The sequence below is a fragment of the Wyeomyia smithii genome, chromosome 1 (genome assembly GCF_029784165.1).
Source record: "Wyeomyia smithii strain HCP4-BCI-WySm-NY-G18 chromosome 1, ASM2978416v1, whole genome shotgun sequence".
Classification (NCBI taxonomy): domain Eukaryota; kingdom Metazoa; phylum Arthropoda; class Insecta; order Diptera; family Culicidae; genus Wyeomyia; species Wyeomyia smithii.
In genome coordinates this window covers 118207577-118212703 of record NC_073694.1, presented here as the reverse complement: position 1 = coordinate 118212703, position 5127 = coordinate 118207577, and the positions used below count along the sequence as shown (strand labels likewise).

Below are 5127 nucleotides of genomic sequence, written 5' to 3'. Positions count from 1 at the left end.
TAGCATTGTTAAAAAAGTTGACGCTGGTGTTGTATACTGGTACAAATTTTGTAATAATGCTCACTACTTAGCTGTGCTAAGATAGTTGATGCGGCTAAAAATGGGTGTGCTTAGTCGATCTGTATTACGGGTAAATATGTTTTAATATCTTTTCATATAATTCAAATTTAATTACACATGTTTTGCTTATTATAGATCGACAAAGATTTTACTATCAAGGATACAACGAAGCTCGCTTATTAGCTTTGTTAAGAAAGTTGACGCTGTTGTTGTATCCTGGTACAAATTTTGTAATAATGCTCACTATTTAGCTGTGCTAAGATAGTTGATGCGGCTAAAAATGTGTGTGCTTAGTTGATCTGTGTTACAGGTAAATATGCTTTAATATCTTTTCATATAATCTAAATTTAATTACAAATGTTTTGCTTATTATAGATCGACAAAGATTTTACTATCAAGGATACAACGAAGCTCGCTTTTTAGCATTGTTAAGAATGTTGACGCTGTTGTTGTATCCTGGTACAAATTTTGTAATAATGCTCACTACTTAGCTGTGCTAAGATAGTTGATGCGGCTAAAAATGTGTGTGCTTAGTCGATCTGTATTACGGGTTAATATGTTTTAATATCTTTTCATATAATTCAAATTTAATTACAAATGTTTTGCTTATTATAGATCGACAAAGATTTTACTATCAAGGTTACAACGAAGCTCGCTTATTAGCTTTGTTAAGAAAGTTGACGCTATTTTTATATCCTGGCACAAAATTAGTAGCAATGCTCACTATCTAGCTATGCTAAGATAGTTGATGCAGTTAAAAATATGTGTGCTTGACGGATCTGTAATACGGGTAAATATAAATTAATAATATTTCATATAATCCAAATTTAATTACACAAACATAGCTTATTATAGGTCGATAAAAAACTTTGCCATCAAGGACACACCAAAGCTCGCTTCTTAGCATTGTTAAGAAAGTTGACGCTATTGTTGTATCCTGGCACGAATTAAGTAGCAATGCTCGCTACTTAGCTATGCTAAGATAGTTGATGCAGTTAAAAATATGTTTGCTTGATCGATCTGTATTACGGGTAAATATACAATAATAATATTTCATATATTTCAAATTAAATTACACAAACTTTATATCTTATAGGTCGAAAAATGCTGTGCTATCAAGGATATAACAGAGCTCGCTTCTCTACTTTGTTGGGATAGTTTACACTGGTGTATCTTTGTATGAAATTAGTAGAATAGCTCACAGCTTAACTATGTCAATTAAAACATGCCATGACAGTACAAGTGAACGTAGTTCAATTTCAATTGTAATTATTCCTAATTTATATTTGCAATTATTTATATCTCATAGATTATATATAGTTCAGACGAGACGGCATGTCATCTATTCTTTTTCTTTGTACCCAACAAAAACAAAATTAGTTATTGAGGATACAAGCTTAATTATTGGCTTTGTTAAGACAGTATATGCTGATGTTGTATCCTGGAACAATTTGAAAAGTTTTAGGTATAAGTAGCGCGTACCAAAATTGACGAAATTTAAGCGGACGGGTGTCTTGCACAAAATAGCCATTTACTTATGTGTTGTGTAGTGAGGTGCTGATGTAGCTTGAGCAATAGCCAAAAATGTTTGCCTTTAAGTCACAACTAGTGTACCAAGTAATTCTTGTGGGGTTGGCACATTGAGATGGATCAAAAGGACGGGCGTCCTATACAATATGGACTATCGCTCGGCATGATATAGTGTGGTGTTCAATAAGTATAGTTAGTAGTTAGTTAGTTCAATAAGTAGTGCAATGAACGTTTCTGTTCAGTTCACAGATCAGGTAACATTCGAGCAAACGGGGGTTCTACACAATTAAGCCGTTAAAACTGGGAAGGACCTGACTTGTACAAATCGCACTTCATCAACTATGCTAATACACTGTGTATCCTACTTTGTTGCCTTCTATCTTTATCTTACCTGCTAATTCGATTATTGCATCAACTATTTTTTGTTGCAGATTTGTACTTTTGGTTGCAATTCAAGTTGGTTTTACATCTATTATTCAAAATTTATTCTAATGGGAGACACCGTTTTCGTCAAATGCAAAAACGCCGAGAACTATTTCAGAAAGGTGATAGAAGGTAACATGCATGAATGTTTTGGTGGAGCGCACTACAAATATTGTTATCTCGTAGGCTAGGCGATTCGACGCATTAAGGAATTTATATTTATGCTACATGACTGTTCGAGAAAGTATAACAAAATCATTATTAAATATATTAATATTAGTTATTATATTAGTTTAATGTATGTGATTATATTAGTTTAATATATCTGATTATGTTTACTTTGTTTTTAAAAAGAGCTGGTTTAATATATGTATATCACGATTTTATTGAAGGTTTTCATTTGATTTATGGTGCAAACAATGGTTGTCATTTTCCTGAAAGAAGTAGTCATGTGAAAAAGCAGTAGTGAGCGATGAAAGGGGCCCCTAATAAAAGCAATAAAATTTCGTAATCGGTTAGCATGCGGGTCAAGAGTTGTAGATAGAAACACTCTCCTAGAAAGGATACTATTGAATTTCATTGTAATCGGATTTTGAAGAGTGAATAAATTTTATTGGATTTAAGCATTCATGTAAGTTTATTTTTACAAGTAATATGTTTGAATGAGAAAGGCTTTGTCTGACCGCTAGGTGGATTAATTTAGGTTTTTTTATTTTGTAATGTTTGACTAGTCTCTGTAATTTTATCAATCTCATATTTATATTTATGTATGAAACTAACCTGTACAAGTGTAATATGAATTTTATTATTAACCCTCTAGTGCCCAAGTTATCTTTTAGAGGAACTGCGGTAAAATCACTATGAATCTTTATAAACATTTTTGCCTTTCTCCTAAAGAGGTATAGCAATCACCGCAAAAACTAAAGGTATAAAAGTGCTCAAAAGGGCCGAATATCGTATATCAGTCGACTTAATTCGACGAGCTGACCATTTTCTGTATGTGTGTGTGTAACGCTCTCCGAAACTCACATGATTTTCTCAGAGATGGCTGGACCGATTTTAATGAAATTAATTGCAAATGAAAGGTCTAGTTGCCAAATAAGACCCTATTGAATTTTATTGTAATCGGATTTCTAGTTTAGAGGTTATGTATTAGGGTGGGGAATCGTTATATGGAAAAAACGAAACTTGATAGCAGAAAGCCAGAACCAAGTTTTTTTTTGTTCTATTTGGGGCCCCAAACAATCCTGAGTTTATTGGAAGTCGATTGGTTTTGTCTCCACTTGGCGCATTGCATTTTAAATTTATATGGAGATTTGTAAAGACTGGAACCCGCAAAAATTGGTCGACTTAAAATTGGTGTATTGCTGTTCAAAATGCATTTAAAAAAACATGAAATGTTGCATTTGGAAGTTGAGAGTGTATACAATGGTTGCTAAAATGAGTTTTCACCGGTTGCTCTCCAGTTTTCAAAATGGCGTCCAAGCACGAGGAACAGTGTGTCAAAATTTTGCTCGCGCGGCAGGAGAATCCGACGTTCTCGCACGCCAAATTGGCAAAATTGCTGGATATGGCCAAATCGACCGTAACATATATTTTAGAAACGTTCGGGGAGCGTCTGTCGACCGCCAGGAAGCCTGGAAACGGCGGCAATTGTAATTTGGACGTGGAAACGACGATGATGAAGGTGGTAGCGAATTATAAGCGGAAGCCTAACCTTTCCATCAAATACGTCACTGGCAAGCTCATTATCTCCGATACTAATGTGCAGCAGGCCAAGAAACGAGCCGGGTTATCGACGTTTAAGACGGCGAAGGTGGCGAACCCTGATTACGATCAAAATACCTCGGCAAAGCGGTGGTCCGGAAAACTGTAATCTGCTTACAAAGTTCGACCGTGGGTGCCGAAACTTATGTGAAGGTTAATTTCAAGCAACTTTCGGGACAGGAATTTTATACCGTACCATGAAAAGGGAAGGTGGCCTAAAATTTCAAAACCATCAAACTATCAAAGTTCCCGAAAAAATACTTCGTCTGGCAGGCCATATGTACGTGTGGTCTAAAAAGCGGCATTTCTATTAGTACGAAACCGTCAATCAAGAGATCTACGTCCAGGAGTGCCTGGAAAATCGGCTGCTACCATTCCTAGAGCAACATAACAGGCTTGTGCTGTTCTGGTCGGACTTGGCAAGCTGCCACTATGGGAACAGATAACAGCCCAGATTTCCGCTCTATCGAACAGTATTGAAACTTGGCCAAACGGAATATCAAAAAACCTAAATTAATCCACCTAGCGGTCAGACCCAGCCTTTCTCATTAAAACTTTTATCTGTAAAAATAGATTTACATGAACGCTTCAATCCAATAAATGTATATTCACTTTTTAGGTTCTAAAATATTGAAGCTGTAATCTATACATATAAAAATGTAGTCCGGTCTGTCTGTCTGTTTGATCCATATAGGCTCGAAAACTACCGAACCGATCGGCGTGAAAATTTGTATGTAGGGGTTTTTGGTCCCGATAAAGGTTCCTATGATAGTTTGAGACCCCTCCCTCTTCTAGAAAAAAGGGGTCCAATACAAATGAAACATACATTTCTGCACAACTCAAGAAAAAAACCAAGCAAATGAGACCGAATTTGGCACGTGGATGTTTTGAAGGGTAATAAATATGTCCATAATGGTTAGACGCCCCTCCCTCTTATGGAAGTACAGGTTTCTGCACATCTCGCGAACTAATCAACTAAATGTAGCCATATTTGGCAGGTGAATGTTTTTAGTGGTAACAAATATGTTCCATAATCGACCTCAGGCAACATTTTGGATTGTAAGATGACAACTTCCGGTTTCTGGAAAATAGCCAAAAATGGACGATTTCCACTCAAAATAATAATATCCGGATAAAGAAAGATACACAGAAGCTAAATTCGACCACGGATAGCATTTTGAATTCTAAGATGGCGACTTCCGGTTTCGGAAAAACAGCGGCAAACGACCAAATACCACCCAATATGGGTATTTTCGGAATCGTAATGATGCACTGGAGCCACAAATCGACTTCAGACACCATTATGAATTGTAGGATGGCAACTTGTGGTTTCAGGAAAACAGCCAA

At 36.0% G+C, this 5127-nt stretch overlaps 1 long non-coding RNA gene across 1 annotated transcript; it reads left to right on the top strand.

The window, feature by feature from the left end:
* Positions 1-356: 356 nt before the first annotated feature.
* Positions 357-2254, top strand: LOC129716626 (uncharacterized). The gene is made up of 3 exons (XR_008726655.1): positions 357-1091; positions 1157-2145; positions 2200-2254. It is a non-coding gene; the product is annotated as an uncharacterized LOC129716626 (long non-coding RNA).
* Positions 2255-5127: the final 2873 nt, after the last annotated feature.